A 27,507-nucleotide genomic window follows, 5' to 3' on the forward strand; every position below is an offset into this window, starting at 1 on the left:
CAATTCAAAAAGATAATGGACTTCGTGAGGAGTAGGAGAAGTCCACCATTGGTCGCGATAAAGGATATATAATGCTGAAAGCATTAAATTTCCATTAGGCATTATTTGGAAAAGGGCAATGTCGAAGTATCTAGCAATGTCCCTGAAGTAGTTGTGAAGGGGCTGAGTATCGCCAGCCAAGATAGAGAAATGTGACCAGGCACTAAAGGAACCACCAGGAAGGTTAGCATGCTGGTCGACCTGAGGAGTAACCATATTTATCCCCCTGATTCTATACTAGCGCGCGTTCTTCCTCTTACGAGGCCCTTGCTTGGCATAAAGTCTTATGGTGTCAATCATTTGCTTTTTCTCTTCGTCTTGTGGTTGTTGTTGTTTTTTTTGTTACAGTTGTCTTTGTTGTTGTTGTTGCTATTGTCACTATTGTTGTGGGGGTTGCTGCTACGGTTGCTGGTGCTGCCCATTGGTCACATGCCTTGCGACCTAGAGATCTGCAGCCGATCTTTGTTTAGTCATTTGCTTAATTCTTGCCATATCTGGAGAATAGAAAACAAGAGTTATAGCCTCTTCAACTAATGTAGATCTGCTCATTTCCCTGCTACTAGTTATAATTCCATTTGGGAGTGGATCAACAAAGTCGATGTGGATAAAAAAATTCCAATCAGTTAAAATGAATTTCCTTATTCCTTGGTCTAATTCCTCTACCATACGGCGATAACCCTGGTTGGGAACAAAATGAAAATAATAATGAGAATGCTCACTAGATTCGTGAATAGGTTCCCGAATATCGTGATTGAGATCAATGTCTGGTTGTGTCCGTTCCATTTCATCGACCAGAATTTGTAGTATGTTCGGGTCAATTAAGTAATCACTTCCCAATGATCGTGTGCGTACATCTGCTAACAGGTAAAGGGGAAGTGAGTTATTCAACCAGTTTATGTGTGTGCCTAATAAATGTGAGTTGTTCAAGAAACATGATTCTACACTCGAGCAGAAGCTAGGTTGGATCCAAAAGGCAGTTAAAATGTTTTTCACGAAAACAACAACAAGTGCTATCTCCTTGATTTTTTGGAATTTTATCGATATATAAACATGATCAAGTATATCCTGAAGCCAAAATCATTTTCCTACATCCCAAGTAGATATTTTCCCAGAAAATCGCTGATTTTTACAAGAAACAAGCAAAGTTTTCACGTGAAGATCAAGAACACAGAAGTGTAAAATCTTCAAATTTGCATGAAAAACAGTGTAACGAGTAACAAGAAATTATGAAAACACAAATAAAAGTTCAAGAAACTTACTATTATGAATATTTAGAGAAAGGATTTGGGAAAAGTTTAAGGTTAGGATGAGAAAAATGGAGACTAAGGTTTGAGAGAATTTTAGAGAGATGAAAAGTTTGAGAAATTTGAAAGGGTAAAAAATGAGAAGAAAGGTGAAGACCTATTTATAGGCAACTACTCTTGTGCGAGTAAATGACGTCATCCAAGAAATTTAATCATGAGTTTTTGGGTTGATGTGATGCATATGCGTGGGTTGGTGAAAAGTTACCTCTTTTTTCACTAAAAGGTACAATGATGGTTGTGCAGAGAAGTATGTCAGACGCCTAGGAAACCAAAAAGTCGTCAGTTACATAATCGAGAAGACGTGATCATTGCCTATAAAGGTGATACTGTGAGTTGAAAAGTCTTAGAAGTGGAATAGGCGCTAATCTGGTTGAAGCATGCAATTTTATCCAATGTTGGTCACACTAGGATAAACTTGGGGGAAAATGTTTCACCCAATATTGCACTTGGTGACATGGCATTCGGAAAAGGGACACGTGGCAATAATAAAAAATTAATTCACAGAGCTAATCGAAGAAAAAGTAGATGCTTGAAAGAACTACATCAGAACCTTCTCAAGAGAAGAAGAATGGTGTTGTTATATGATGTTGCTTGAAGATAGACCTACTCGATGTACGACACATTTTCACCCGAAGATCCAGATTTCACAAGATACAGCAAAATATCCCAAGATATTTATGTAAACAATATTTTAATTGTATTATTTTCGTTTTATTTGAATTTGTTGTCATTTATAACAATCCCACACTACATGTGTAAGGCCTAGGTTAATTTGTAAGGGCCCATAGCCCATTAAAAGACTCTATAAATAAAGATCTCTCTCAGTCATTAGAAAGAGGTTTGATTTGTGCGCACTTTACATACAAAACTCTATTGAATTGTATTCTTTTTCTCCTAGGCTTAAGAAACTCAATTGAACCCTGTTTCTTCTTGATCTTGAGTCTGAGACTTATTTGATTAATTAAAGTGCAAGTGGACGTAGGTCATTACCAACTTCGAGTCTGACCCACTATAAAATTATGTGTGTCGTTTACTTTATTTTATTAATTCCTGTTGTATAAATTGACTAAGTGTCAATGACCAAAACGATGGTCAACACGTCTGAACCATCATCATTTAATTCTGATTAATTAGATTGTATGTTTGACCCACCCACTCATAAAATTTCTACATCTAATATAAGCACGTAACTAATTGGTAATTTCATTAAAAAAAATGGAATTTCAATTGGTATCAAAGAAGGTCACTAAACTCATAGTGAGATCTAGTGATTATCTATTTTTTGTGTGTTTCTACCATGTCTTTTCTTGCAGAAGGAGGATCGGTATCACGTGGCCCATCATTGAATGATACAAATTACCCTTACTGGAAGGTTCGGATGATAGCCTTTATCAAAATAATTGATGAGAATGCTTGGAGGACAATCTTATCAGGCTGGACAACACAAGTTGAAACTTATGAGAAAACTGGTGTGACCACATTAAAACCTGAATTGACTTGAACAATTGAAGATGAAAAATTATTGAGCTACAATAATAAGGCTCTCCATTCCATTTTTAATGGTGTTGGAGAAGGTAATATCATCTAATCTCTTCTTGTGAAACAACCAAGGAACTAATTTGAAGGTACAACTGAGGTAAAAAGATCTAGATTTGTTATGCTGACTACTAGATTTGAAGATCTTAGGATGACAAACTCTAAAACATTATTTGAATTTTATGAATAAATTTTTGATAATGCTAATGAATTTTATGAATAACTTTTTGATAATGCTAATGAGTCTTGCTTGACAGGTTCCAAGCTAAGATCATGACCATTGAAGAGGTAAAAAAATTTGATACCTTGAAAGTAGTGGAATTGATGGGGTCACTTCGAACATTTGAACTCAATCAACAGATGCATCAGAAAGACAAACCTACTGCTGTAAAGGTGAAGACAATAGCATTTAAATCTTATAAGGAAGACTCAGATGAGGAAAACGATGATGAAATGGCTTTGCTATAAAGAAATTTCAAAAAATACATCAAGAAAATTAGTAGCATTAAATTCCACCAATTTTCTCTAAATAAAATTTCTTTAAACCCTCTGAAACTAATTAAAAGAGAATTCAGTGTAGGGAATGCGATGGTTTTGTACATACTCAAGTTGAATGTTCCAACACCTCAAAGAAGAAAAAGCGATTAGTCGCAACATGGAGGGATCAAGATTCAGAGAACAGTGATGATGAGGAATAAAAAAATATTGCTTTAATCTCTTCTGTTATGTCTGGCTTACCATTTTTTGTGCATTACAAAGACAAACTAGTTTGTCTGAATGGTGAGATCCCACTAGTTGATAGTCCAGATTTTGATTCTGATACATCAGTGTTTGACGCAGATTCCCTATAAAAGTCTTACAAACAGATGTATTCTCAATGGATGAAGGTATGTTCTAAAAATTGCATTGTGACAGGTAACAATCTTAATCTAGAGAAAAAGATAGATGGACTCAAAATATGTGTGATAAATTATGAGCAAGAATTTGGGTTAAAAGACAATAAAATTAAGCATGTCTCAAAAGAACTTGATCACATAGAAAAATGAGTCAAGATGCTTAATCATGGTTCTGCTATATTTGATGATGTGTTGTGTGCAGGTCATAAGGCTGGAAACTATAGAGGAATCAGGATGGACAAATCAAAATTCAAAGAAAAAGCTATAATACTTAAATCTAGAATTTTTCCTATTTCTCACAATTTTGTTCTTGCGAGTTCTACTATTTTTTCTGAAGGCTCAACATCATAGGCCGATGTTTCTGTAAAAAGAAATTCTTGTAAAAATGATAATGTACTCATACAAAAAACTATGTTTGTCCATGTCTGTCATTTCTGTGGTGTTACAGGTCATATCAAACCAAGATGCTTCACCTTGTTGAATCTGTTCAAAACAAATTACCTAAAATCATACATTCCAAGGATGAGCTCATCCACAAAAAATTATTCCAAAAAGGTTTGGGTAAAAAAGAGAGAAATCAAATGCCTAGTAAGTTTATCTTGTCTTAGAACTTGTTTCTCTAATGCATGGTATTTTGATAGTGGATGTTCTCATTGACAGGTGATAAAACCATTCTCATTGATTTTAAGCCTATAAGTTGTGGAGCTGTTACTTTTGGAAGTGGTGTTGCATGGAAAGTTCTTGACAAAGAAACTTTAAACGTTTAAGGACTACCAAATTAAAAAAATGTTCTTTTGGTAGGACTTAAAGCTAATCTTATTAACATAAGTCAAATATGTGATCAATGATTTGTTGTAAACTTCACTCGTGATGAATGTGTGGTCCTTGATAATAAAGGGAATAATATGTTGAAAGACCTTCGCTCAATTGATAAATATTACACCTTGTGCCAAAATATGACATGTCATTTGGCTATGAAAAACTCTACAAATTTGTGTTCTGAGAAACTCAAACACACTAATTTCAAATGCAGGTCTTGTTTGTGGTCTGGCCAAATTGGGAAAACAAAGTTCAGGAATGTGTGAACCATGTCAACTTGGTAAGCAACTCAGAAAGACACACAAAGATATTTCAGATTTTAATACATCAAAAGTACTCAAATTACTTCACATGGATCTTATGGGTTCCATTCAAGTTGAAAGTGTGAATGGTAAAAAATACATATTTGTCTATGTTGTTTTTCACATTTTACTTGGGTTGATTTTTTAAGAGAAAAATTTGATACGTTTGATGCTTTTAAAAACCTCTGTTAAAATCTGAAGTGATCACGAGAAAGAATTTGAAAATATTGTTTATGATGACTTTTGTAAATCTTTTTGCAAAGTCATGAATTTTAAGCTCCTAAAACACCATAACAAAATGGAGTAGTGGAAAGGAAGCATCAGACTCTTCAAGAAATGGCAAGAGTGATGTTAAACAACAAAAATCTTTCCAAAAGATTGTGGGCCGAAGATATCAATACAACTTGTTACACTATCAATCGCATCTACCTTCGACTAGGTACATTGAAAACTCCATATGAAATATGGAAATGTAAGAAATGCAATGTTAGTTACTTTCATGTGTTTGGATGCTTGTGTTATGTACTTAAATATCATGAACATTTGGGAAAATTTGATGCCAAAAGTGATGTTGAAGTATTTTTAGGCTATTCCATTATTGGTAGAGTTTATCGTGTGTACAATATGAGAACTCAAACTGTTATGGAATATACTAATGTTGTGTTTGATGATGAAAAATATTTTTCAGCATATTCCAACGAAGAAGAAATAGTCAGTTTTCTTGAAGAAACTACTAAAGAAGCTGAGACATCTTCTCCTCCACCCGATGACACCAACCTTGATCATGATACATCAAAGGTGGAGGTATCAACTTCCATACAATACAATAATAATAATTCTGAAATTGTTACTGACCTTGTTTAAAAGGAATCTTCCTCCAGAGTAAAAAAGAATCATCACATTGATATGGTAATAGGTAATATTGGGGAAGGTATGGTAACTGTAACATCTCAATTTCTCTAATAAGGCTTAGTGCCTTGATTAGGGGGCCAGGAGGGCAATAGTTGAATTATTAGGTGATTATATGCATGATTATATGAATTATGTGAGTTATATTATAATATGACTGTATTTGCATGTTTGGGTGTATTTAGCATGCATGTGGGCTCGTTTCTTATTAGAATGGCATTTTCAGAATTTTAACCCGTTGAGGGCATATTGGAACATATATGTGCTTTATGATTGACACCACATTATGATCTAGACATATTTGGGTTATTCGACATGAGGCGATCCTAGGGAGCAAGTTAGCGGTTTAGTCATAATGGGGTCAAATACCCGGCTCGGGGTGAGCCTAGGGTTATTTTGGAGATTTAGTACATTACCGGGATTTATCGGGTAGTGGAAAATTATTTGAGGATATTGGGGTAATGGGGAAATTATGAGGCATTAATTGAGATTAGCGGGAAATGTGGCAACACACGATTTTGCTCTTTGTAAGCTTTAAGAGGGAAGTTTGGACTTAGGGGTATTTTAGTCTTTTGTGCAAAGGAGTGACTTAGTCACTGGATAGCTTTAGTAGTAGGAAACCAACACTCAACTCTCTCTCTCTCTCTCCCTCATGTTATCTATCATTCTCTCATGGACTTTGGGTGGTTTTGAGAAAACTAATGGAATTTAAGGCTTGGAAGCATGAAGTTTGGTACTAGGAATTGGTTAATAGCAGCCTAGGGTCATTTCTATCAACTGAGGTAATGTTTTTCACCTATTAAATTATGTGTTTTTGAGCTTTTAGGGTGTTCTTGAGTCTTGGAAACTCAAAGTTTGAGTCTTGAGTTGTGGTGAAGTTATAGTTTGGTTTTCAGTGTATTTGTGCTGCCTGTGGTGTATTGTTATGAGTTTAGGACTCAATTATGGGTTTGGTACTACTTTGGGGTGAATTTTGAGGGAATTGGCTTGGGGGAAATGTTTGAAAGAATGGGTTCACAGGGTTGCATCGCGACCCTGTCCTTGGGGTGCCGCGACCCTCATGAACTCAGAGGCCAAGGCAGTCCTTAAGCTGGCATGGCGTTGCAACGCTTGGTGGGCTGCGTCGCAACGCGTGTCCAATGAAATAGGGTTAGGGTTCTCTTACTTGAGGAGATTCGTGATGCTTAGTGAGGGGCGTCACAACTGAAATTGGGGATATTGGCCAAGTTAGGTTTCGGGTGGCGGGAACTCGAACCTAAGGTCTCAAGAAGGGTTCTACTACCTGGTTTAGTAGAATTTGAGCTACCAGAGGCTAGAACTTAGTCGAAAAATCTTTATTTACTCAATATTTATGGACATCGCTTATTATTGTTGTTACTAGGGTATTGCAAGGACTCGGGCCAGGATTATGCTCATGGGTCGTTGTAAATTAGCTTGTGCTTGGACCAGAGGTAAGAAAAGTGCACCCAATATGTGATATATGTGATTAGGACTCGGGCCCTTATGAATGAGCATGATTATGATAATTTCCATGATTTTTTGATCAAGCATGCTTGAACTCTGTATCTGGATAATTGTTAAATGATGTATGCTTGTCTCCATTATCTGATTTAAAAAGCATTGACTTATAAGTCAAGGGTGGCAATAGCACGCTAAGCGTTGGTCGAAAGCATTGACTTATAATTCAAGGGCGGAAATAGGGCGTGGAGCGTAGGCCGATATTGTTAGGCCTAATCAAGAGTGTGATATATGCTTGACCGACCCTATGGTCATTCAAAATTAAAGTGCCAAGTACACTAGGCCATCTCTAAGGATGGTTATACAGAGGATAAGGCAATGGGCCCCAGGGTGACTTTATAGTCCTATGTCCTAGGGTAACGGGCCCTGGTGTGACTCTATTGTCATGTATCTAGGGCAACGCGCCCTAGTGTGACACTATAGTCACTTATCTAAATAGAATTTATGCATGAGTAGTGTTATTACTGCTAGGCATGCTTATTATGATTCTGTAATATGTTATTAACTGCTTATGAGCATGTTTAAGTTTTCTTTCTGAGCCTCGGCTCACGGGTGCTTTGTGGTCCATCTAAGGGGGAAGGGAAGCTGGACCAGCCATGAGTTGGAGAGCTTCAGTGGCAACGTGTACATATGCGGCTGCTCGACCATCACGGTCGGGGTTTCTCAGAGGAACTATGGTTAAAACCCTATTTTGCCGATTAGGTTGGCTTATTGTAACTTTTGAGTTGTAAACAACCTTTTAAATGTTTATTTTTGGATCCCATGTACGAAGGTAAACATTTTAATGAAATGGTTATTCCTTTTGACCAAAAATTTTAACCCTAAACCATTAATCATGTTTAATTACACGTTTATGTCAAAAAGACTCATTTAGGGAGTCTAGCACTATTTAAAATACACAGTGTGATAGTCTTGGCTATCCAAGGTGTTATAGTAACATGCAGAAAGTATGTACATCCTATTCAATATGTGTCATGCAGAAAGTATGTACATCCTATTCAATATGTGTGTTTTACTTCTTCAATTGAACCTAAGAATGTGAAAGAAGCTCTCTCTGATGAATCGTGGATTAAGGCTATGTAGAAAGAACTTGAGCAATTCACGAGGAATGATGTTTGGTACCTTGTGCCGAGACCTACCCACACAAATTTTATTGGTAATAAATGGATTTTTAAAAATAAAAGTTATGAATTTGGTACAATTGTAAGAAACAAGGCTAGATTAGTGCCTCAAGGATACACACAAATTGAAGGTGTAGATTTTGACGAAACATTTGCTCTTGTAGCAAGATTTGAATCTATTTGGTTGCTTTTGGCTATTTTATTTATTATTGGTTTCAAACTTTTTCAAATGGATGTCAAATTTGCTTTTTTGAATTAAATTTTCAATGAAGTAGCCTATGTTGAGCAACCTCAGGGATTTGAAGATCCTCATCGTCCTAATTATGTGTTTAAATTAAAAAATGCTTTGTATGGTTTAGAACAAGCTCCATGTGATTGGCACGAAAGTTTAGCCCAATTTCTTATTCTCAAAGAACATCAACGAACCGGGGGGGGAATTGACAAAAATATATTCATCAAAGATAATGACTCTCACATAATTATTACTCAAATATATGTCGATGACATTATGATTGGGTCTTCTTCTGATCTTAAAGTGTAGGAATTTGTGAAGCAAATGAAGGATGAATTTAAGATGAGCATGGTTGGAGAACTGACCTATTTTTTTAGGGTTACATGTCCAGTAGACAGATGAATGGATTTTTATCTCTCAGAGTAAGTATTCAAATAACTTGGTGCACAAGTTTTGGTTGGATATGTTCAAACATGAAAAAACGCTTATGGCTACTACTCTCAAGTTGACCCAGGGTGAAACAGAAGTTAAGGTTGATCCCACACTATACTGAAGTGTGATAGGTAGTCTCTTTTACCTCACTGCCAGTCAACCTGACATTTGTTATAGTGTAGGCGTTTCTGCCACGTATCAAAGGAATCCAATGGAATCCCATGTTTAAATAGTCAAGTATATTATTCATTATATGAATGGAACACTTGAGTATGGTCTCTGGTACCCAAGAAAAACTAACTCTAATCTTTTCTATTTTGGTGATGCTGATTAGGCCAGAAATGTTGATAATAGAAAAGGCATAAGTGGTGGTTGCTTTTACTTGGGGAATAGTCTGGTATTTTGGCACAACAAAAAAGCAAACTCTATTTCATTGTCTACTGCTAAGGCGGAATATATAGCTGGAGGTAGTTGTTTTTCTCAGCTATTAAGGATGAAACAGATGTTCGCCGACTGTGAGATAAGTATGGAAACTTTGGTAGTTTTTTGTGATACTAGTGCAATAAATATTTCTAAAAATCATGTTCAACACTCTAGAACTGAACACATTGACATTAGACATCATTTTATTAGGGAACTTGTGGAAAATAAAATCTTTGTTTTAGAAAATGTTAAGACTGCAAAACAAACTGCTGATACTTTCACTAAAACGCTTGATATTGTTAGGTTTGACTCCCTAAGAAAATATTTGGGAGTTTATGATATAATATAAATATATTCTTACCTTGCCATGTCTTAACATTGTGTGTGCTCATTTCTAGTGTATTTGTTCCTGATTCAGAGAATCCTTCAAAAGTATGGTTAGCAGTTTGATACTAATTTTTGTTAGATTATCTAGTTAGAAATTTGTTCATATTTCTCAATGAATAAAAAAAATTATTTTTCTAAATATTCTTTTTTACAAAAAAAACTGGTATTTGGTTATATCAAATATCTCTTTGATTTTCTTCTTAGGCTCCAATTTAGAAAAGTGCTACCCACTCTAATGTCTAAAAGTCGTCATTGAGTGTGTTGGAACTATGTAACTAAAATTATGTAGATGACACTCTACCATTGAAAAAGGGCTACAATTTTTGTGGTGTGAAAGCTTCTATCTTGGTTACAAAGTTGCAAAATAAAAAATAAAAACAAAAAATTGGGTCTCGAGTTTATGAAAAATATATACTCTACTTTATCACATTCACACACACATTGCCTTGAGTTTAAAAGTAAAAATAAAAGAGAGAAATATCTTTACAAAACCCAAAAACTTTTTTTTTAGTATTTAAAGAATTATTTTGTAAAATAATTATGCTTTTAATTCTTGAAAAATATTACTTTATTTGTAAATAGATTTTTTAAATCTTTAATTAGTTCAAAATGTTGCTAATCAATATATCATATTTTTTCTCTATTTTGGAGAGGGCACAAAGTTATTGAGCACCATATCAAGCACATCATTTTCAGCAACTATGTATATTTATTTAATGTTGATTATTAACAAAAAATAAATAAAAGGGGGAGGGGGGGGGGGGGGGGGGTGGACTAGTATCCTGGTTGTATGGAATGCTTTTAATTTTTTATTGTGTTAATTCATATATTCTATGAACATGGATCAATATTTTCCATACTGTCCTTTTTAAAATTTTGGCTCCAAATGTGTTAGTTACCCAAAATGTGTACACGATATGAAAATGAGCCATTGTTGCATTTAGTATCATATTTTGTGTTTTAAATTTTAAATCAAAGTTCCCTATTTATGCCAATCCCATCATCGAATTCAAGAACCCATTTTTATTTCTCACTTTCTTTCTCTCTGCTTGTGCTTCTCTCTAACTTATTTTTGCAGAGAACAATGGCGAAGACTTGTGGTGCTGGTTTGTCCAACACGAATAATGCTGACAAGGGCACTCTGGTGGCCCTCACTTTGAAAGCCTCACTTTCCAAATACAACGGGAGGAAGATGGTGGCCTCTGCTATACAAACCCAAGAGAAAGGCCCTCGGGAATGTCTGATTCCACCACTAACCGCCCCTCCAATGGCGGTTCCCCTGACTCTAGCCGCGGAGTTTCAGATCGAGAAATCCTTGACTAAGCCTAAAATCACTTTGTCTGAGTCTGACAGATTGGATCATGAGCAACTTGTTTTAGACAGTGAGAAGACGAAGGATGGTCTCCGAACCCTCGACTCCTCAAAAATTGCCTCAGAATCCTCTCCTTTGCCTGATGTTCTTGCAAAGAAAGTTGTTACTAAATCTATTGCTAGGAAACTTCCCTCCTCATCCAAGGTCAAATCGACCTCTAAGCCACCACACTCAACCCCTTTGGACTCGACTACTCCAACACCCAAAAGTGGGAAGGTTGTTCTTCTTCACAAGGTACCATTTCCTTGCTCGTCCTCAGAAAAAGAAGATCAAGAAACTGCTACTCAATCCAAGTCCCTAGAGTCTGATGATAAAGAAGATGATGCCATAGTGTAGTTGGATGCCCAAGTTGATGATCCTGAATCTTACCATTTGGAACAATTGCTTGACCTACCTGATGTTGCTTCTGAAAAGGTTGTAAAAAAGGGACCCTCTCTTGTTCTTGCTGTTGCGAAAACGACACCAAGAAAGGAACCCCTAGCCTCCAAAGCTACTGGAAAAAAGCCCATGACTGAATCTTCTCCCAAAAGAATAATAAAAAAAAAAGTGGTGACCCACTCATCTCCGAAATTCCCACCCAAGGTGTACAACTTTACCTATTTTTCTTATGAATCCCATAAAAATATGAAATTGTATGAAAATAGGGAGTTTATTTCTAAACGGAATTTTTTTTACATTCCCATAGTTTGTTTGGGGTTATTAAGCCTCTTGAGGATGCTCATTGGCTTGGGCCGGTAATGGGGTTTGAGGGATATGTTTGTAATCTCCGCTTCTACTAGTAAAAGTATTATGGTAATTTGGCTTGGGTCACGGTATTAAGGTAAATTGTATGTTCTTATATATTTAATTAAGTGAACTATGATATGCATAAATTATGGTGTATGATTATTAAATCTTTTTCATTTGGAAATCCACACATATGTCTCTTCAAGTATTGGGGGGATCAAATGGTAATAATAGATATTATATGGGGGTCTAAGTAGAAATATAAGCTTTTGTGGTAGAAAGCGTAATTACGGAAAAGTAAAACTATTAGCTTAAGTAAAAGACAAATGGGCTTTGGAAGTCACATTGGAAAATGCAAGGGTTATGGATATTGAGGTAATTTGGGTTTTTACACGATTACAATTAGATTAAATAAATAAATAGTAAATAAATGAGGTTTAGATGTCATACGATTATTAGACTACTCAATTGTGATATACTTAAAAGATAATAGACCAAGAACAATTCTCTTATTCTTCGTCTGAGTCTTGAAGCCTAAGGTTTTGGAAGACAGGATTGATCTGAGTTTTTGAGGGTTAGGAAATCTCTTAAGGAGCAAGGATCTAAGCTTTGTGGCTAGGATTTTGATCGGCAAGTTTTCAAACTCTGTTGTTTAAGTTTTATTTCAAATCTAGGTTTTGAATTTTTGAGACTATTTTAATTGTTTTTTGATTTATGAATGTTTATTATAGATTTAGGATAGCTTATATCTTGGTTCCAAGGGTTAGAAACATTTTAGGAAAGCTAGTTGGGTGAATCGAGGTCGAGATTTTGCGATTTGGGTTGATTTCTAGGTTTAAAAGTCACAAATACGATCTCCAAAATTAAAGACATAGCGCGACCGCGCCCAGTTCTGCCGCAACTACGCTACATGGCTGGTTTGCCCTGGTGCTCTGTGCATGCGACCACGCCCAGGCACTGGCGCGACTGCGCCAGTTGCCCAGAAACATGATTTTTAGGGATTTTAATGCACCCTTTAGATATGAGCATGTACCTTTTTGGAGCTTTATGCAGTAGAGTTTTAAGACTTTCTTAAGAATAATGTGGGGATGAATTAGCCTTAAAAAGAATATTAGTGTATCTTAATATGGTTTGGTTTGGTGAGGATTTTAAAAGTTTGTTGTTATGTGTTATGATTAGGCTCACTGAGGATACTTGAAGAGGCGCATTAGGGTGTGTGGATTGCTGCTGGTTTTGAGGTAAGAAGAGTGGACATCTGCACACAGGGTGTGCACTTGACGTACTTTTATGGTAGAATTTGTCTTATGCAATACGCTTATGTTAATGTATGAACATGCTAGTGTATGATTATGTTAATAGCTTACATGTAATTGTGATTTATGTGTTTGGTATGTATATGTGATAACCGTGCTGGATGCTTATGTATTTGTACGCCCTGATTTTCCCACGGGCTGATTAGCAGGACGAGCCTCAGACTAAACCTGATTTAGTCCGAGGTGCCCACTGGACGAAGATCCTATTTCCAGGGCGGATCTTCTCAGCTCGAGAGGGGCATCTGAAGGCCACGCCAGGAGAACATCTCGTAATACGAGCTGTTCGTGTCACGAGGAGCCCAGGAAGCTCTGAGCCTTTATGAATTCAATGCACGCAAGATAAACGTGCATATATCTGACATCACGTGTCTGATATCCCCCTGACTTCTCGGACACGCAGTAGGAACGTGCGTGTCAGACACCCATGGATGGGTTGGGCCGTGCGGCCCATTATCTCCTTCCATGCTGATTAGACCACACTTATGTGTCAGGTTTAGGAATTAATCATGAATGCCACAGAGTTGATATGACAAATGGTAAGGTCACGGGATGACCTCCCTACCAACTTCCAGGTGTCTTCTCCTATAAATATGGAGACCCTGGGAGTTGATAGGGGTTGGGAAAAATAGTCTTTGAAGAACTATATACTTTGTAAACCAAATACCCAGAGAGGATGAATAAGATTGACTAGTGGAGTAGAAGGATTTTAACCTTTGAACCACTTAAAAACGTGTCTTGAGTCACCTAGTTCATTATATAAGATTTCATATCTGTGACGGTTCTACCTTGAGTGCTAATCTCTTTCTCTTCTTCTCTTAATTACCTGTTGCCGAAGAACCGCGTCAACAGTATTAAAATGCATGTCTACGTTATGAAACTGCATGCTTATGATATGTTGAAATTGCTTGCTTACGTTATAATGTGCTCACTGCACTTGTCGAACTTAACTTGGGCTACGATATTTTATTTTATGTTATGTTTGTCTTTATTGTTATTGATTTAATTCCTGGTTAAGGTTTTGGGGTTGTGTCACACACAACTCTTCTTGCTGGGTTTTGACTCATGGGTTTTATGTGCTGCAGGTAAAGGCAAAGATGTGGTTACAACATAATAAGTTGGAGAGCTTTGGTTGAGGGCGTACATGTCAAGGATGTAATGACCATAAGGGATCGGGCCTACTAAGGAAATTTATTAAGTATTTTTGGAATGATGTTTTAGTTTTAATGTCTGGATTAAGTGTTTGTTTTATTTTACTTTATTTACAATAACTACGAAACTCCAAAGTTTCATTCTTTTATACGTTTGGTTTGTTATTCAAAATGGATTTTCTATAAAAAAAATGGTGTTGTTATTTCACAATCAATTATTGTAATAGTCAGTTAACGCTTCAAGAAATTGGGGTGTTACAATGTTCCTAGAGTTGTAAGAGAGTTTTTAATAATTTTTCCCTTGAAATTACTGATGTGGAGTCGTTCATGTTTGAGAAAGTTTATGTCTAAGGGAATTGGTTTAAGTTTAGTGAAGGTGAGAATGCTCGGGTTTTGGGTGTGGACATTCTAGCTTCTGAGATTGTTGAGTTAGATAAGAATGTCGTTGCCTTGCAAATAGTCCGGTGAATCTTTCTAGGGAGATTATGGACCAAATCTATCTCTGACCAAAGGACAAAGGAAGTTGCAATTCCTTGTGCTCCCATGGTGGTTGCTCTGTGTAACACCCCAACTCCAGGGACCGTTACGGTGTGCCTTGTAAACAGTGCTAAACTCGCTAATCAAGTCATTTGGCCAAAATCGTGTAACTAAGTATGATTAGCGATTTAGGGATTAAAAACTTTGGATAAGATGTAACATTCAACTAGAACGTTTAATATATATGTTGGGATCCCAAAATTATAATTTCAGAGTCTATTACAAGAAAATATTTATAACAGACCGTTCTATGCAATAAAACAGGGTTTAACCCTAGTTCCTTCTCAACCTCGGCCAACAGTCCCAACAAATAGGTGACTATCACAAAAGTCACAAATATGGGAACAGCACCCTTTAGCCATGTGATGATAGGATCACCAAAGCTTAACAGATATCAACAGTCATTAATATGGGAACATCACCCTTTAGCCATGTGATGATAGGATCACCAGGGCTTAACAAATAAGTGAGCATCTCACTAGATTTAGCAGGATAGGTGCATGGTGATTAGTCACCAACATAACCTTCCTCCTGACTCTAGAGTCATAACTATGGAACAGGGTTCCCTAGCCATGTGATAAACAGTCACCGGGGCCATATGCCCTGGCTCTGAATAACTAGTCTCAGACTAGCAAAGCGCTTATAATTTTCATTGACCTTCCAGTCGGTCCAGCATTAATACCCCATATGAGTTATTCAATGCTGATATCGATTAGATCTAATCTTCATTTGGCTCGGCGTTCATATCGCTATGCCATTTCTGACTCTTGGGTCAATAAAACACGACCAGTGTTCAACTCATTGTGAACTTGAGTAATAAGTCACAGCTTCACAGATGGATCTAACACCATTGCCGATTCTGACTAATAAGCCAGTGCCATACACAAGTAATCCATGCCACCAAACATATATAACATGTCCAATATCCATATACAAGGTATTCAGCATGCTTACTCAACAAGTACTAGTACAATTAGGACCATGCACGAACACAGAGGCTCAAGCTTTGAACGATATCATACTCAGTTTATAAAGCATGTCCTAATCACATGTTCCTCGTGCATCATATGCATTATATTTAACAATCCAACATGCACCAATAATATCCATGCATGTCACATTTAATAATCAACCAACATGCATCAAGAATAGTCATGCATGTCACATATACACAGGGTGCAGTATTCTTACCTCCGGTTCGAATGAGAGTTAGAACAAGAACGACCCTTGAGAACGATCGATCCTGAATCCTTTAACGGTCACCTAGTCATAACCAAAACAATCTCCAATTAATGAAAATTACCAAAGATAGGGTCTTAACCTAAAACCCACTCTCGGGACCTCGAAACATGCCCACACAGTGAGTAGATTCAATCCCGGGCCTTAAGGATTGAAACCCCGAGTCAAAAACCCTTAAAAACATCCAAAACAGGGTTTTGAAGGAACAGGGTAGTGCTACAGCGCTGCCCTTTCAGCATCCCAGCGCTCAAGAAAGAACCACAACCGCCCTACTGAAGCCCTGTGTAGCACTATAGTGCTCTCTGATGGGCGCTGTAGCGCTACCCCCAGACAGAGCCACCCCTGAAACTTCCTTCTTCGACTCCTTCAATTCTAACTTGATTCCAATGCTTCCAAATCCCATTTTTGGTGCAAAATGAACCCAAAAACCATCCTCACATGTCCTAGGGACCACAACCCCAAGAACCCTAGCCAAAACTCCAACCAATTCCCAAGTTTCCAACCCATAAACCAGCTGAAACTTAACTTAGAAAACAGAGCAAAAACAAGAGTTCTAGTGGCTAGAAACTCACCTCAATCTCAGCAACACACCCTCTTCAATGGTGGAGCATAACCCTAGCTTGGCTAAGCTTGGTTCCTTGGCTTAATTCCTTAAATTGAGCTTGAAAATCCAAAGAGAAGAGAGGAAGAAAATCTATCGGGAGAGAAGGAAAAGAAAGACTATGTTTTTGTTACTCCTCTACAGCCTTAATGGCTGATATATATCTTTGGAGGGGAAAGGACCTAAATACCCTTAGGTCTAAAATAAAATCTTAACAGCCACCAAGGGCAAAACCGTCCTTTCGCACTTATTTCATTAATCACAATTAACACCCTCCAACTCCCGCTATTCTCAATAACCTCAAACACCAATAATCCATATCCCATTACCCTTTAATTCCCGGTAATGCTCTAATCATTAAATTCACCCCGAGACTCACCCCGAGCCTCGAACTTAAACCCGTTATGACTAGACCGAGCACTTACATCTCATGATCGTCTCATGCCGAATAGCTCGAACCAATCCTCCTTATAATAATGTGGCTATATCAATTAATCACAAACATGCACCCAAAATACACAATTACGCCCACATCGGCCAAATTACCAAAATACCCTTATAATTATAAATACTCCCATATGCACGCATTTATCATCATATAATAATATAATTCACATAAACATGCATATGATCATTAAATAGCATCATAATTCAATTATGGCCCTCCCGGCCTCCTAATCAAGGTCCTAACCCTTATTAGGAAATTCGGGGCATTACACTCTGAAAGGTACTACCTACAAAGTGAAGGAGGAAACTACCCAAGGCTCTTCTAAACATGTCAAGCTTGTTGATCTGACCATCAAGTCAGTTGATTGGTCAGAAGGCTCTGCTGATGCATGGGAACGTGAAATGTCTGCATGGAAGGCTGCCATTAGGGTCATCCAATCCAACCAAAGCACTTTTCTGGACAATATTATTGCCCTCGATGAGACTCTGCAACTGCTGCTTGACAATGTGCTCAGTCTTAGTTCTACTTCAACCAAGCCAAAGAAATAGTCTTCTTTTCTTTCATTGTTTTTTGTTTTTGTATATGGTCGAAGAATTTGGTTATGTTTTAGTAGTTTATATTGAGACTTTGGCCCTTTGATAGTCAAAAATTGGGAGTGTTATTCTTTTTTTTTTCTATTAGTTTTCACATCTTTCTTATGGGGAGAAATTGATTTGTTTTTTTAGATTTTTATATTGATTCATCTCTTCTTTCTTTGGTATGTGATGATGCCTAACTATTTTATGCAGGAGGAGTTTGGTAGTTGTTCAATTCAAACTAACACGTTTTGATGCAGCCTGATTGAGTATTATAAAAAGAAGGCATTTTTGTCTACAAAGTTTCCAATGGGGAAGATTGTAAAATCCAAAAAGTTGGCAAACTTATATTAGGCATTTTTTATATTACTCGATCAATTTTTTGTAAATCTAACAAAGTCAGTTTTCTAATTAACTAATGATTTTTATGGTAATAAAATATCTTTGATTATTTCCTTAATTAATGTGATTTCTATTATGTACATTTATACCACATGTCATGAATCAATTCTATATATTGTTCTGATTATTTTTCATAATTGATTAAGATAAAATACTTTGTGATTTTCAAAACAAAGGTTGGTGGCTTGTTTCCTTTTCTTAAGTCTGTCCAGGTACATGCTGAGTTGTCGGATTGCCTAACTGGCTGAGCAGATTAGGAAACCAAAAAATCTGACAGACTTTCCTTTCTAGGGATATTCTCTTCCTTGATTTTGTGAGCTACAAAAGTAGGACTTTTGCTTGCTACAAATAGAAGCTTTTGTAGCCAAGATCACTTACTCTTTCACATGTCATTTTGTATTATTCTTATTGAAGAGTGAAGTTTATATTTTGGTGAGATTATGACTGGAAATACTTAGACTTGTATTTTAGTTCATATTGCACGATTTATTGATACTATTTAGTCTTTAGGATTCAAGGTGTAATTTCCATTGTGATTGCTTATACAGTCTTTGGGAGGAGAGTTGTTCTAAGTCTTTCTTCAGGAGGAAGAAAGCATCAAGTTCTTCGGGAGAAGAGCCAAACAAGTCTTTCTTCAGGAGGAAGAAAGCAATTAGTCATCATTGAAGGGAGTTTGAGTGAAGAGCTGATTATTCCAAAAATAAGATTGGTATTTAAATACAAAAGAGTGCAACAAAAATATAGAGGGAGTCTAATTTTGTATAATTCGTTGTTTTTATATTTGTGTTCATTACTAATAAGTTTCTTCTCTGAGTGTGGCTCCATTGAGTAGGGTAACCGAACCATGTAAAAATATCCTTTGTTGATTTTTACTTTTCGTGTGATTTTCTGTTTACATCTGTACCATCATCATTTAATTCTGATTAATCAGATTGTATGTTTGACCCACCCGCTTATAAAATTTTTGCATTTAATATAAGTTGGTAATTTAATTTAAAAAAATGGACTTTCAGATGAGTCCCCTTCGACAATCACAAAATATTTGTTAAACCTTTTAGCTGAATTTAAGGCTAGGCGCCCAGTCAAAGCTTCGCCTACCAAAGCCGAGGATTTAGGAGTTTCTTCTGTCACCACACATAGAACCTCACTAGAACTAGAACAACCAATAGAACTAAGGACCATACTTGGGACATTAACAGCCACATCAAAATTGGAGACATTCTTGGTGATGTAATTCTAGATATTAGTAATTCACACACTCTCTCTCCCCTTCCTAATGTTAGTGTTTTTTATGTCGTTAGAGAAGTAAATAATTTAGCACATACTCATTGTATTAGGAGTAGATTATGAACTTGTAGATATGATTGCAATCATATCCCAAACTTTTCCTAGAAACCTTCATCGCCCTTCAGTCTCTCAGAAGCTTTCAAGCTCCTGCCTGTGGACGCATCGACATTCTCTTTGAACGAACGTATAAACTTTAAGTATTTCCTCATCTAGTTTGAATCTTTCATTTCTTTATTTTCCAGGGAATTTTTTACATTTAAAAACATTTTTTGTTCAATATCATTTCATGTTCTAGTCATGTTTGAGTTTAAATAGGTTTCGATTTAGGCTAAATGAATGAGGCTAGACTTGTTCGAAAATAAGGTATTCAAAAATTGGGCAATTTTCTGGGTTTTACAAAGAAAATGTCACTGGTAAATCGATTAGGATACCTGTTTGGATGTAGAATCCGAGAGTTTTTTAAGTTTGGTTAGGGTCACGATTCCTTAAGTGATTTTGCATTAAACCACTTTCAAAAGAAAAGTAGTGGGTCTAACGAGTCTGACACACGAATCCCGAAGTATCAGGGAATTTCACGAATTCATAGCGCGTGGCCTAGGACTACGCGTGGACCCACACGCTGATGCTAGGTCACAACTTAGCTCATGTAAATTTTAAATACCCAAAAGTAAACCACTGAAACCCTCGGATCACCGTACTTTTATCGCCGTGGTTAGTAATGGTCTTAGGTCACCACTAATAGGACGTTTTGTCGTTAGGCGAGCTAGATCATGGCCCCACCAAAGAGAAATGTCGCGAGCTCCTCTACTTAGAACAAGAACAAAGGCAAGCAGGTCGTGTCTAAATCTCCAATTCCTCGTTTCAATCCAGTGGTGGAGAGGGAACTTATTGTCGACCCCAACACTTTCTTCGAGGTCAAGCGCACCATGTCTCGAATAACGTCGCAAGGGCAGGTAAACAAAATACTGCTGAGCCATGGGATCCAGATGGGAATCGATGGCCTCCTTGCCTAACCTCTGCTAGAAGGAGAGCAGATCTGCGCCCCTCTGTAAGATGACTTTAGGGCTTGGAGTGATGAGCACCTGAAGGCAGGTGCCTTCCTCCCCGTACACCAGTACTTTGTGGATTTTCTAAACTACGTCGATCCAGCTCCATTCCAGCTCCCCCCAAACTCGTATCGACTTTTGGCGAGGTTAAAATATCTGTTTTTGAGGCAGGAGTGGGAGGTCTCCACCCCGACAGATACTATGTACTTCTTTTGCCTCAAGGCCAGTCCTGACCAGAAGAGGCGAGGTGACATCTTTTACTACCTCACTCGCTTCCCCAACTCGGCATCCGTCATCGACCTCCCTAGCCACCCAAATGACTATAAAGACCAATTCTTTATGTCAAATGGGTTCAAGAACTGTGATCACCGATACTTCAACCACCCTCGTAAGTCCTATAACTTTATGAATTCAGTATGTGAACTCTCTTATCACTTTCACTTTTTTTTTTTTTTGCTTTAATATTCTAACTGAGTTCATTCCTTGTGCAGCTATATTCGCAAGGACAAAGTGGTCTAAGACCCTTGGGGATCAATACGAGACACTGTCTTGCCTTCCTTTGAAGGACAAGGATTTTCATCAGGCTGTGAATGACAGTACCATGGTGGCCTGAAACCTGACCAGCAAAGTTCAGACACTAGCTATCAGGACCTGAGGTCCACCTTTCGTTCTTCCCATGCTCTCTCCTCCTCAAGAAGTATTGCCAGCTATTGAAGACACCGAAGAGGAAGAAGATATGGCACCACTGGTGCGCAAGAGGAGAGCTCCTGAAGATGATCAGGGTCCTGATCCAGAGCGAGCTGCATCTGGGGCAGTAGTCGGCCCCTCTGGCCAAGGAAACCCATATAGAGAATTAGATCGGGCTGCGACCAGTTTTAAGCTAGTTCGCGTCAACCCCCACAAGCTCGTTAGTCACCAACCTACTGACACAGACCTAAACACCACACTCCTTCAGTGTGTGGATCATCTTGTTATACGCTATGACCATAGCTATCCTAGATGCACCATTGTGGCTAACAACCCCCTCCACTCTAGATCTTCTATTTTTGAGGAATACGGGACAAATCGTAGGACCTGCTTACATCAGGGTGTATTCGCCCCCGGCTTTATGCAGTTTGTAGATGAATCTAGGTCGGAAGAAGAACCTGAACCCTTTAGAACTCAAGATGTAGTAATTTTAGACTCTCCCCCAGGTCCGGTAGTCCAGAAGTTAGAGGTTATACCTAACCCAGTCCATAACCCCGAGTTGATCGTAGTAGATTCCTCCCCTAGCTCAGAGGGTAAGTTCTTGCTCTTATTCTCGTCTTTGCATTACTTTAACTTATTATCCCTTGTATATGAATCTTCTACTCATTGTTTTTCAAGCATAGAGATGGACATGCCAGATGCCTCGGGTTTGAGGGGTGCCTTTAAGGCTAGCAGGGCCGCAGGTTGTCCCATGGTGAAGAGGCCTAGATTACCAAAGAAACACACTTCCATGACTGGGACTTCCATCGAGTATCCAGTCAAAGTCAAAGTTGTCAGGTCCACTCAGGAACAGTCACAAAAGACTCATCCCCAAGCTCCAATGACAGCACTCAGAGTTCTACAAGCTTCGCCTCCTCTTCCTCGACATGTACCTCTCTCGGTTCCTCAAGTGATCCAAGGCGAAGATCCCTCTGTTCAGATCCTGATAAAGCCACTCGATCTGGCAAGGATCCCTAAGGTGTTTAAGGGAACTGTATACGTGATGGTGAGCCATATGGTGGGTTGTGCCTATAAAGCCAATGCCAAAGATCTGAGGGTCATGGAGGAGCGTACTCTTGAAGACGTCCTCGAGTCCGCTATGGGGATGAACCTCACTGTAAGCCCTTCTCACTCTTCTAACTTTTTTTTCTTTTTTCTTTTTTTTTTTTTTAACTAACCTTGACTTGCCTATTCCTTTTGCAATCTGTCCTGGCTTAATTTCGCAAAATTGCTCGGGTTCGAGCTAGGAATGACGAGATCTAGGCTGCCATGAGCGCCACCCAAGAGAGCAAACAGTCCTCCAAAGCCGCCCTGGTTTCATCCCAGGAGAGCAAGCGGGTTGCAAAGGAAGGCGAGCAGATTGCTAAGAACCAGGTCGTGGAAGTGAGTCGTCGGCTAGACCAGCTGCAGGGCGAGAATGAGGGGCTCAAAAAGAAACTTGACAAGGTCGAGGCCAAAGTGAAGGAGGAGGCTGAGAAAACGTGGTTAGAGATTGTAGAGTCATCGAATCAAATTGAGGAGATGCTTTACCGGTGGTGGGCTTTAAACCAGGATGGGAACTTCACATTCATGCAGCCAGGGTTTCAGGAACATTATCTTGCCAAGTTCAAGATTAGATTCTCACAATAGCCCTCTGAGACCGTCGAGGCTTCTGATGCTGCTGAAGGAGATGGTGAGGAAGTGACCTCCTCCGAGCGGTCGATGGGAGTTCTTTCCTTGTATTTTATGCTTTGTAATTAGGTCCCTAGAGACCAAAACAATTGCCTTCAGGCTCAGATCGAGGTTTTTTCTTTCCTTGAGATAACAATTTGCTTTTGAATACATATTTAACTTGTGATCTATTCGTGTTCCCCTTAGTTCTATTATTTTCTCATGTTTGTGAATCCTTGGATTCTTGTACATTCAAAATCTTAGGGGCTATCTTTAGAGCAGGATAGATTTTTGATGGCTCGACTAACTACTTTTAGTTAATATCTTAGTTGCATCTAAGATTTTGCCCGCCTAATTGTGTCATACCTCCTAGGAACCAGGCCTCAGACCTGGTCGTATCGAAGGGTTTTAGTAGGCTTAATAGTGTTGTACCTGTTAGGAATAAGGCCTCGGACCTGGTTGTATCTAGGGGTTTTATTTTTAAAAATTGCTCAAACTTAGTTCGTGTTCAGAAATTTGAAAATCCTAGCTTTAAAATGCCATTGAATAATCAAAATTTCCAAACTCTAAGTTGCAAATTTCATCTGAATAGGTTGAACTCTTTTAAAAGCTCTATTCGGTTTTGTGCCCCCCAAGCAACCAGAACTTATAAATGTTCTAGGTTGCTTTTACAAAGAGAGCGCACGATAATAAAACGATAAAATTGATTTCGTAATAATACAATTGTTATTAAAATGAAATGGCTTTTATAGATAAGCCTTACGTAAATAGCAACTCCAAAAACACTAAAGACAACAAAATTATTGGTAATACTTTTTGAGGTGTAAGGCATTGTAGGTTCATGGAACTATTTCTCCACTTAACCGGGCTAGCTTGAAAGTCCCTTCACACAGGATCTCCACGATCTGGTATAGTCCTTCCTAGTTTGGCCCTAACACACCATCCTTGGGATCTTTACTTGCTAAAAGACCCTTCGGAGAACCAAATCGCCTAATCCGAGTCTGCGTCATTTCACCTTTTAATTGAAATAACGAGTGATTTTCTGCTGATAATGGGCGAGCTATAATTGTGATGACTCTCATTTTTTCTCGGTTAGATCAAGAGATGGACTAAGTAGTTGGTGGTTCTGATCTTGATCAAAGGTCTTCTGTATGTGGGTCATCACTAGTGCCTCAATCGGGAGCATAGCCTTGCTACCAAAGGTCAGAGGAAAAGGGGTATGTCCTATGGAGGTTTAATGTGAGGTTCAATAGGCCCAGAGTACCTGTGGGAGCTGCTTAGGTCATAATCCCTTGGCTTCATCTAATCCTTTCTTCAAGCTCACCTTCAGGGTCTTGTTTACAACATCGACCTGCCCATTGGTATGTGGATATGCTACCGATGAGAAACTCTTGGTTATGCCATATTTTTCACAAAATTTTGTGAAGAGATTGATATCGAACTGAGTTCCGTTGTCAGACACAATATTTTTCAGGAGCCCAAAAAGACATATGATATATTTTACAACAAAATCCAGTATTGTCTTCAAGGTGATGGTTGCCAGAGGTTCGACCTCTACCCACTTCGTGAAGTTATCGACAGCGACAATAGCATAACGAACTCCTCATTTTCCTGTCAGTAAAGAACCAATCAAGTTAATTCCCCATACTGCAAATGGCCAAGTGGATGAGATCATGGTTAGCTCGATGGGAGTAGCTCAGGAAAAAATAGCGAATCATTGGCATTTATCACATTTTCGCACATACGAGATCAAGCCATTTGTCAGTGTGGGCCAAAAATAGCCCTGTCTCAGTACCTTTAGAGCCAATTTTTTCCCCCCAGCTTAGTCTCCGCAGAACATATCGTAGGAAAGGTAGTGAATGCCCTCATCGATATAGAATCCCTTCAACCTTAACATATTGTGGAGCTTGATACAGCAGCTTTCTTGCGCCCTTTCGATCGTCAGGCAACTTTTCGGTTGTAAGATACTCCGCTATGGGGTCTTTTAGGTTAGTTTTATGTCAATCATTTTGACCTCAACCGTTTCTTCTATTATACTTGGGCTTTCCAAGAATTCCACCGGAACTACATTCAGTGTATCAGCCCCTTTGGTGGTAACAAGTCGAGCCAGAGCATCAGCATTGGAATTCTGCTCACAGGGTACCTGTTCAATGGAGCTAAACTCGAATTCAGACAACTCACCCTTAAATTGGCTGAGTAGGCTGCTATCTTGATACCAGGTGCTTGGTATTCTCCCAATATCTGATTGACTATGAGCTGAGAATCACTATAAAATTGGATGGCTATTGCCTTTAGCTCTTTTGCTACTCTTAGCCCTGCCAATAAGGCCTCATATTCGACTTCGTTGTAGGACGCTTCGAATCCAAACCTAAGAGCTGAATGGAATCGATGTCCTTTAGGTGAGATTAGAATTATCCCAGCTCCTAATCAGTTTTCATTAAAGGTTCCATCAATGAAGGTTTTCCACAATTCCTGCACTGGGTCCCTTATTGGCTCATCTTGAAAACCTATGCACTCGGCCACAAAATCAGCGGGCATGACTCTTGATTGTTGTTCGTGGCATATATAATATTTCAAACTGGCTGAGTTCGATGGCTCATTTTAGTAGACGTCCCGACGTTTCAGGTTTTTGAAAAACCTGCCTTAAAGGTTGGTCGGTTAAGATGTGGATAGAATAGGACTGGAAATATGGTCTAAGCTTCCTTGAAGCCAAAATAAGATAGAACGCAAGCTTTTCTATCAATGGGTAACGGGATTCATCTCTGAGAAGTCTTTAATTTACATAATACACAAGCTTCTATGCTCGATTTTCTTCTTGAACTAATACAACACTGACCACATTTTCTGTCACGACCAGATAAAGAAACAGACATTCCCCGGACGCCAGTTTTGATAGTATGGGGGTTTAGCCAGATGAGCTTTCAGGTCATGAAATGCTTGTTTGCATTTTTCGGTCCACTAAAAGTTCCTGTTTCCTCTAAGCAAATTGTAAAATGGGAGACACTTGTCACTAGATTTTGAAATGAAGTGGTTTAGGGCCAACACTTTTCCAGTTAAACTTTGTACTTCCTTGCGCGACCTAGGCGAAGGTATTTCCAACACCGATCTGATTTTTTTTCTTCTGGATTTTCCTCTATCCCCCTTATGTTGACTATAAACCCTAGAAACTTTCCCGACGACAATCTGAAAGTTCACTTCTGGAGATTCAACTTCATGTCATATTTCCTCAGTATGCCAAAACATTTTTCCAAGTCGGATACATGGTTACTGGAAGTCTTTGAACTAACAAGCACATCGTCGACATACACATCCATGGTTCTCCCGATCTTGTTAGTGAACATTTTGTTTACTAATCATTGGTATGTAGGACATGCATTCTTAAGCCTGAATGGCATAACTTTGTAGTAGTATACATTATGCTCAGTCATCAAGCTGGTATGCTATTGGTCTGCAGGGTTCATCGTGAACTGGTTCTATCCAGAATGCGCATCCATGAAAGACATGAGCTCGTGACCGGTTGTGGCTTCTACCAACTGATCGATTCTTGGTAATAGGAAATAGTCCTTAAGACAAGCTTTGTTGAGATCGTAAAAATCAATGCAAGTTCTCCATTTCCCATTTGGCTTTAGGACCAGATCGGGTATTTTGCTTCTCTGATAAATCTGCATTTATGTAGGCACGCTACTTCTTCTTCCAATGCTTTTGATCTTTACCTTCCCCAAAATCCTTCATTTTTGGGACTTTGCAGGCACGTTCTTGTCCAAGTTCGAAGTATGCATTATTATACTTAGACTAATTCCCACCATATCTTCATGTGACTAGGCAAAGACGTCTAGGTTCTTCCTCAGGAATTCGACCAGCTCCTTCTTCCATTCAGCTCCAAGATTTTTCCCAAGTTTTACAACTCTTGAAGGTATTTCTGGGTCGATATTTATTTCTTTGAGCTCCTCCATTACTTTGAGCTCATATATATCTTCGCCTATTCGCAGATCAATGTCGTCCTATTGGGCGACCTCGTTATCCCTTCTTGAGGTTCTTCCATCCCAAGTGTAACTTCCATTACCTGGGACTCCTCACCTCCTTCGTCTATGAACATTGCCTGCTGCCTGGGTTGTGATTTTTCCTTCATGGCTACGTTATATCACTCTCGGGCAGCGAGCTAGTCTTCATGTACTGTGCATCTCCCCGAGACTGAGGGGAACTTCATTGTTAGGTGTTGGATCGAGGCGATGGCTTCAAAAACCATCAGTGCAGGTCGTCCCATAATCGCGTTATACGCGGCCGGAGAATCGATTACAACGAACTCAACTATTTTAGTAATAGTTCGTGCATCATCCCCTAGTGTAACCACCTGTCCAATTGTCCCTTTGGCCGTCGTTCCTTCACCTGAAAATTTGTACAACATCATTGTGGTCTCCTTTAGATAGATCACAGATAACCACATATTTTCTAGGGTGGATTTGAAAATCACATTTACTAAACTTCCATTATCTAGCAATATCCTCCGTACCCTTCGATT

Source organism: Humulus lupulus, chromosome 8 (genome assembly GCF_963169125.1).
Source record: "Humulus lupulus chromosome 8, drHumLupu1.1, whole genome shotgun sequence".
Classification (NCBI taxonomy): domain Eukaryota; kingdom Viridiplantae; phylum Streptophyta; class Magnoliopsida; order Rosales; family Cannabaceae; genus Humulus; species Humulus lupulus.